The sequence below is a fragment of the Geospiza fortis genome, unplaced genomic scaffold (assembly GCF_000277835.1).
Source record: "Geospiza fortis unplaced genomic scaffold, GeoFor_1.0 scaffold129, whole genome shotgun sequence".
Classification (NCBI taxonomy): domain Eukaryota; kingdom Metazoa; phylum Chordata; class Aves; order Passeriformes; family Thraupidae; genus Geospiza; species Geospiza fortis.
In genome coordinates this window covers 307,468-316,115 of record NW_005054522.1, presented here as the reverse complement: position 1 = coordinate 316,115, position 8,648 = coordinate 307,468, and the positions used below count along the sequence as shown (strand labels likewise).

Below are 8,648 nucleotides of genomic sequence, written 5' to 3'. Positions count from 1 at the left end.
CCTTCTTGGTTATCCAGTGAGACTGGCTCAGCAATTCTTTTCTTCTATATCAAAACTTGCTTCCATCTCTAGTCCTTCATCAGACTCTACATTCAAAAATCTTTCTGCTAAGCACACATATCTGTGAGACCTTTTTGCCAAACTTTCATCCTTCCCAGCAAGTGGAGAATCCTAAACCAAATTAACTCATTTCCCCAGCTTAATCAGGCTGGGATGTTGCTCAGCACATTTAAACCCATCTCTGCAACACTTTCCAAGAACCACTCTAATTTTTAACCAATGAAAGCACAGCTCTGCCACAGCAGAGCCACCAAAAATTCCCAGACACTCCTGACTGTTTCTCTCCACGGAAATCTTTAGTAAAAGGCGAAAGATTTATTCGATCTGAAGAGAAACCAGAGCATGCCCTCCCAGCCCTCCCCACACCCTGCCCTGCATGGATGTTCCTCTGCAGGACACGGTCACCTTCTCCACCCACACTGTGACCCTGTGCTGTCCCCAGACGGGTCCCCTGGCAGTGTCACAGCCCAGTGCCATGTCCCCACCCAAGTGTTGCCACGGCAAAAATGGGAATTTTGAGCAGAGCCGCGCTGTTGGCCCGCGGTGCACCCTGGGTATGCAAATTAGATGAATACTAATGAGGCACAGGAAATGAGCTCTAGGGGAACATGAGACAAACGCCTTTTGTCGGCTGGACAGAGGCTGGGCTGGCTCAGCTCAGCTCCTGTTCCAACCAACACAGAATCCCAGGAGGGTCTGGGTGGGAAGGGACCTTAAATCCCACCCAGTGCCACCCCTGCCATGGCAGGGACGCCTCCCACTGTCCCAGGTTGCTCCAAACCCTGTCCAGCCTGGCCTGGGACACTGCCAGGGATCCAGGGACCTCCGGAGAGCCCCTGCTGATGCAGAAAATGAGTCTCTTTTGGGTGTCTCTGGTGACAATCTTTATGACTTGGGCACGTCAGCTCCATGCCTTGAGTTAGATGGTCCCAGGGCACAGACCCTCTGCGAAGGTTTGTTTGAATTAAAAAAAATCTCTTGGAGCAAGAGCAGTGTGAGAAATGCATGTATTTTATGATTGGCTTTTCGCAAATATTAAAATGAATATTATATGTGTTGTGTTAGCAAGTAATGCTGTATTAATTCTCTTAAGTACTGTATAGTTTTAGGTTATAAAAAAAAATTTTAAAATAGAAACTATGCTATATAAGATGCTTTGTTTAAAAGAAAGGACTTGCAGCAAGATAACAGACACAGGACACCTAAATCTTTCAGAAGAGAAGAATTTATTGCTTTCCTATCAGAAGAAACGAACTGCTTCCCGCCTCGAAGACGCCATGGGTGTTAGAAGGGAGAAGTTGACACTGACCAGACAAAAATCCTGTGTTTGAATAGGAATTTATGCATCATGTATGACGTGTATGAATATACAACAGGCTATTGCTCTTGAGGATTACTCCTGTTGTTAGAGGTGTGTCCTTTTTCCCGGGCCCGTGCTGCCTGGAAAAAGGTACCCAGACATCCGTAACTCTTTGTCTTTATTGTCTCATATTGTCTTAAATCCTGATTGTCCAAATTATTATTACTCTGATTGTATTACTATTTTTATAACCATTTTTATTACTATAAAACTTTTAAAATTTTGAAAAGAAGTGATTGGCGTTTTTCACAGGCAGGAAGGGGAGAATCTGTGCTGGAAGGCAGCAACTCCAGCTCAATGATTTGAGAAAAAAATCTCAGAGCAATGCCTGAGATCCCTGAGCAGGGCTGACTCAGCCCCTGGATGCAGAACTGGGACGTGGTGAGCCAGATGAGGAGAGTCATTTCTCATCTGGGCATGGCAGAAGGGGGGACACCCTGCTCTGATGTCTGTGCCTGCAAGGGAGCATCCCGTGCTAGGAGAGACAGCAGGAGAGAGCAGCAAAAGTGACTCAGAAGGACAAACTCTGAGTGGGAAACGTGTCAAATTTACCCTGTTCGGTTCCTGGGGGTGACACGGGAGAGGCACCTCCTTATGGAGATGTTTGGCTGATTCTGCAGGGGAGTTTCAGAGGAAATGAGAGAAAACATTGCTCAAATCAGGCTGGAGGAGGTAAAGACTGGGGTGAATCAGGGAGAGGATTTAACATGCTGGGAAAAGGTCCTGAGGAATCTGGTGGATGTTCTGTCACCTCAGAACAAACTCTGGAAATCAGGCTGTGGTTCAACACAAAGCACTGGATCCCAAACAAGAGCAGGTGGGGAAAAACAAGTGAGTTATTCTATACAGATATGTAATATTTATGATATTTTACAATATTTTATTAATTATTTTTAAAAATTACATTTATTATATAGTAAATGTAAAGTCCATAGTTAAGTCCAGGTGGGGAAAAACAAGTGGGTTATGACATAAAGATATGTAATATTTATTATATTTTACAATATTTATTAATTAATTTAAAAATACATTTATTATATGCTAAATGTAAAGTCCATAGTTAATCCTAAGTATATAAATCTCTGAAATCAAGCCAAAATCCAGGCCAGCAGAAAGGTGGTGCAGCTCAGTCTGGAGCAAGATCCAAACCCTCTGAGCACATTCAAGGCTCCATCACTCTGCAGAATTTAATTTTGCAGCCCTGCTCTGACCCAGCAGGGGATGACTGGCTGCAGCTGTACAAAGGGAACAGGATGGAGCAGCAGCAGATGCAGGAGTGCAGGAGAGTCCTGAGACTGTCATGTGCCGCTGCTGCTGTTGGGAAGAAGCACAACAGTTGTTTTTTGTTTTTTCCAGGAACATCCACACTGACTCCATGAGTTTCTGATGCCCCAAACTGAGTGAAGGCTTGGGCAGGGATCTGCTTTTCTCTGTTTCACCATTTCCTCCATCACCTGTTCCTAAGGATGGTCCTGGCAGTCCAAAGAGCTGAGCTTTATTTTCACCCCCTCCTTTGCCAAATTTCAGCTTGGGGAGTTCTAACCTGGGCCCTCCTATATATTTTTTTCCTAAATCATCATGTGTTTCTCACAGATCCGTATTCTTCTCCCATTCCCTGTGAAGATCTTGTCCTGACGGACTCATCCAAGGCCTCAAGATGTGCTGTCAGAAATGATGAAGTCGTTCCCAATTCCCAGGATGGGGTTTGCAATCAGTTTTAATCACAAGTAGCTGAGTGGATTGCGAGCCACAAGCCCTGTCTGCAGGCAGCTGTGATGTAATGGAGATGACAATTCAGAATTGGGACTGAGGGTTGTTTTTGGGCAAGGCAGAGAACCACAAAATTATCCTCAGTGTAGGGGAAAAAGAGAAAAGTATAAAGGGGGTGAGTGCTGCAGGCTCACACCACTAAGAGTTCCCTCCCTGCCGGGCAAGACAATAATCAAAATTAATTTGTGGAGGAAGGCAGGCACTCAAAGAGAAATCAAACAGGTGACCACAGCTGGCGTGAAATTTCACAGGATGGGAAAGGAAGAGGGCTGGAAGGAAACAGCTACCAGCTGTCCCTGCCTTCCTGAGCCTGCAGGAACGGAGAGCCCTTTTCTCAAAATGCTTGGATGCTGAATGCATGAGAAACAGCCCTTTGGAGGAAGGAGAAATCTCCTGGGAGCAAACCTGATGTCTTTAAATGCATGTTCAGGTTAGTCAAGCAGCACATGGCAAGTGATGGATATCACAGGCTCCTGCCTCTCTTTTCCACAGAGCAGAGTCCCTGCTTGCTGCTGCTTCTCCCCTGTCTGCTGCATCCACATCCTGGATCCAGCCTGGACTGCTGTGCTCTGGATCTTAAAACGAAGAATTAATGGCTTTATACTGAAATAAAGTAGGTTTAGATGAGATATCAGGAAGAAATGCTCTCCTGTTAGGGAGGTGAGGCCCTCGCACAGGGTGCCCAGTAGAGCTGTGGCTGCCCCTGGATCGCTGGAAGTGTCCAAGGTCAGGTTGGACAGGGCTTGGATCACCCTGGGGTGGTGGAAGATGTCCCTGCCCATGGCAGGGGATGGAATGGGATGAGCTTTAAGGAAAGGAAGTGGTTCATGATGTCAGAAGATCTCGCAGAATAAATCTGATCCCATCCTCAGCTAAGGAAGGTCACTCTGGATTTGTCCCATTTGCACTCACTCCATGGGGGTTTTTCCCTCTCTGGATTTGTCCCATTTGCACACACACCATGGGGGTTTTTGAGAGGTTTTGCCTCTCTGGATTTATCCCATTTGCACACACACCATGGGGGGATTCCTCTCTGGATTTGTCCCACTTGCACTCACACCATGGGGGTTTTTCCCTCTCTGGATTTGTCCCATTTGCACTCACTCCATGGGAGTTTTTGCCTCTCTGGTTTGTCCCATTTGCACACACACCATGGGGGTTTTTCCCTCTCTGGATTTGTCCCATTTGCACTCACACCATGGGGGTTTTTGCCTCTCTGGATTTGTCCCATTTGCACACACACCATGGGGGTTTTTGCCTCTGTGTATTTGTCCCATTTGCACTCACTCCATGGGGGTTTTTGTCTCTCTGGATTTGTCCCATTTGCACTCACACCACGGGGGTTTTTGAGAGGTTTTTGCCTCTCTGGATTTGTCCCATTTGCACTCACACCACGGGGGTTTTGCCTCTGTCTCTCCTGCCCTTGCTGGGTCACTTCAGGCTGCTGGACCATCCATCCACAGCTCTCCCCTTGTCACAATGGATCATGGCATGGCCCTTTCCTGCAGCCTGTGTCCTGCTGCCCTGCTGGTGTGCTCCCTCCTGCCCTGTCACATCAAATCACTGCCTCCCCCTGCCTCCAGCCATCTCTAATATTCAATGACTCAGAAAGGAGCTGACCTTTATCAATAAGATGATGTCACCTGCTGAAAGAAAGTCCTGATAAAGGTAAGAGCAGGGCAACCTGATCTCCTTCCTGATCTCTGTGTGCAGAACTGCAAACCACAATAGAAGGATCTGTTGCTGATGAAAATTCAGCTCCCTGTGCCGACCTCAGCCTGCTGTGTGCTTGGAGACAGGGATCTGTCCAGGGAAGGGCAACCTGCTGCATATTCACTCCCCAGATAAATTCTTCTCTAAAGCCAGACTGGGGGAAGGTCAGTCTGAGTGGAGGAGAGGGGAAAGGTGGCCAGCACATTTCACTTAAATCATCTTTTGTTAAAAATGTACCTGGTGCGGTTTTTTGCCCTAAAATCCCTCGATTCTGTGCTCTTGTTGTCAGAGGGAAGGAAATCTGAGTGAACTGCTAATGTGGATTAGCTGAACTGCAGGAAAGCACAAGTATTTTTATTCAATTACAGCATCCTTAGCCTGACTCATCCCAATCCCTTTGGGCAGAGTTATTTTCCCCACAGATGATAACTCTGTGTGACTGCTCCACTTGTCCACTGTGTTCACCGTGGGCTATCACTTCCAAATTCCCATGTCCAGCCCAGCTTGGGTGCTGCTCATGCTGCTCTCCGACCAGGGGCTGTCAGAAGGAAAGAGTTTTAGGGGATGTCATGCAGGACACAGGGGTTGAATCTCCACTGCGTGCATGATCTCAGATTGTTGACTCCTGCTGCACCTCCTTGTCCCATGTTTCTAAACACAGCACTCACAACCATCTGTTCTGCCTCCACACCCAGCCCACGGGTTCCCAAGATGATTGTGGCACCAGCCCGGGTGCTGCAGGCTCTCAAGTGTGTGTGTGTGGCCCCTCATCACTTCTCCAGGGCTGGAGATATCAGTGCACCTTGGCTTGCAAATAGACAAATTGAATCCATCATAAAAATTAATCTGTACCTCAGCTAAGCCTTCATGAGGCATGGAGAGAGAGGGGACAAGGCAGGGCACTTGTAGGGCTGTAAAACACCTCTCGACAGTCATTCCATGACCTGGTTGAACTTCATAACCTGAACTCTGGTATTTCCACTCTTTCAGAAGGGCTTTGCCTTCCTTAAACTCTCTTGTGCCTCACCAGTGAAAATATCTGTCCACAGCAGACAAGGGTCCCACTGATTGTTTCTGCTGCTGGAGGACAGAGAAATATTTCTGAATCATCTACCTGCCTAAATTCCCTTAGATTAGCTCACTAATGTCCCATAATAGTGTTTTTTTGTTTTTTTTTTTAGAAGAGAAGAGAGAAGAGAAAAGAGAAGAGAGAAGAGAGAAGAGAAGAGAAGAGAAGAGAAGAGAAGAGAAGAGAAGAGAAGAGAAGAGAAGAGAAGAGAAGAGAAGAGAAGAGAAGAGAGAAGAGAAAAGAGAAGAGAGAAGAGAGAAGAGAAGAGAAGAGAAGAGAAGAGAAGAGAAGAGAAGAGAAGAGAAGAGAAGAGAAGAGAAGAGAAGAGAAGAGAAGAGAAGAGAAGAGAAGAGAAGAGAAGAAGAGAAGAGAAGAGAAGAGAGAAGAGAAGAGAAGAGAAGAGAAGAGAAGAGAAGAGAAGAGAAGAGAAGAGAAGAGAAGAGAAGAGAAGAGAAGAGAAGAGAAGAGAAGAGAAGAGAAGAGGTGTGAATGATGAAGGAGGTGCTGTGCCATGGACAGGGTCATACAGGAAGGACAGCAGATCTCATTCCAGAATGACAGGAGATCTCATTCCCTTTGCACTGTGACTCTGCTTCTGGGGCCTTACATGGTCCTGTAGAATTTAATAGAGTTAAATCCTTTTCCTCTCCTGATCTGCCCCTAATTCAGAAAGGCAATATCAGCCTCATTACACAACCACAGACCAGTGAGGTTTGGTTTGTCCTCAAAACTCCAAGAGCTTGAGAAAATTTCTAGGTCTTCAAATCCTGCATGACATAATACAGGAAATGTGAAAAATTAGTGTGGAAAAATTTCTTCAGGAGCCTTGAAGCTGATCCAGGAAAGATTCCAGAGAGCTGCCCTCCTGAAAAGCCAGGACAAAGTGCCAAGTCCTTCACCATTTATTCATAAAATAGTTGGGGTTGTAAAATACCTCTAAGATAATTGAGTTTAACCCATTATTACCAAGTCCATCACTAAACCACTAAGCACCACATCTACACATTTTTGAACTCTTCCTGGCATGGTGATTCCCCCACAAATCTTCTGGGGGAATAAATCCTCTGGAGGAGACAGGAAATCAAGCACTGATAACATCACCCACACTCTGGGTCTGCCCAACCCAGCATAAGGTGAAACACTGGGTAATGCAGATGTTTTTATACCCTCTAGAGAACAAAATCATAATTGCTCCTGAAGTACCTTTGTATTTACCAGGAATTCCATGAATATTTCCCCATTAAGTTGTTGAACATTTTTCCATTGAGTAAACTTCCAGCATTTGCAGTATCCCTAGGCAAGGGGGGATTATCTCTTGATTACCTTCACCTTGTGTGAAGCAAGTCCTTTGTTCTGACCTGCTATCATCTCAAGCACCCTTTTTTCTTGTCTTTTCAAAGGAACAAAAAACAATAGTTGCTCTCTTTCATCCTCTTCATGCCACTCATAATCTGATAGACTATTATCATACTCTGCTGCTGTCATCTCTTATTCAGATGAAATATTCCTGGAGTACTTCATTGTTCTGTACCTTTGATCACTCTATTGCCCTTCTACACATCTTTCCCTGTTCTGCTGCATCCTTTCAGTGGGTGGAACAGCAGAGCTGCTCAAAACATTCCCGAGGCAGACACGCACTGAATTTACACAGGGGTGTAATAATGGCTTCTATTTTGATCTCCATTCCTTTGCTATTAATTCTTAACATTCAATTTGCTTTTTGTCACCGACATTGAGCACGGAGGTGACATGTTCATGGAACTGCTCATTATAAACACCAACTCATTCCTGAGTAAGTAATAGCCCATTCAAAGCTCATCACTGGAGGTAAAGTTAGGATTGCTTTCTTTTCCCCGTGTGCACCACCCTGCACTTATTTCCCCTGAATTTCAGCTGCTCTTTAGTCACAGAATCGCTCGGCAGTGTGACGTCCCTCTGCAAGCCTCCCACATCATCCCTCATCGTTACTGCCTCTCAGGGCACCAGCACAGGATTTCTGTCACCTCATTACATCACTCAGCACCAGCACACCTGAGTTATGGCCCCCTTGGAGCTCCTGCTCACCTTTCCAGGCTCTGCTGTGAGCAGCAGCAATGCACACCCCTGCAGAGACAACATTCCTGTGCTGTTTGCTTCTCCAGGTCCTTGGGCACAGGCAGGTAGCCCTGGCACGAGGAATGGCTCTGCCTTTGTGTGTGGGATGTGTGCTGCATTCAGAGCAGGATGGCTTGGATAGTGTTTTGCTTTGAAAAGAAAATTGCTAAGGAAGGCAGGAGTCTCTTGTGAAATGGGAAACATAAACACTTTCTCTCTGAATTATTGTGATTTTGAAACTAAGAGGCTCTCAGGTAAAGACAGGGGAATAGGAATAAAGTTCTTTACTACGAAAATTAAAATATAAATGCAATAGTACAAAAAAAAAAACCCAAGCAAACTACAGAGTCAGAAGAGGCCCTGGCTCCCTGTGTGTCAGGGCGGGGGGTGGCACAGCCCCATCCCACGGGGGCTCAGCCCTCCTGCAGTGCCAGCTGTGCTGCTGCTGGAGCAGGGATCCTGCACAAGGGGGGAGTTTTCCTCTGCAGCTCCAGGGCTGCTGCAGATGGGCCTGGGCTCCCTCTGGCAATGCAGGGCAGCAGAAAGCTGCTCCTCTGGCAATGCAGGGGGCAAAGGCTGCTG

General features: G+C 46.3%; 1 non-coding gene across 1 annotated transcript; it reads right to left on the bottom strand.

Moving 5' to 3' along the window:
- Positions 1–289: 289 nt before the first annotated feature.
- On the bottom strand, positions 290–404 carry LOC115948793. The gene has a single exon (XR_004082571.1). It is a non-coding gene; the product is annotated as a U5 spliceosomal RNA (small nuclear RNA).
- Between the last annotated feature and the right edge of the window lie 8,244 nt (positions 405–8,648).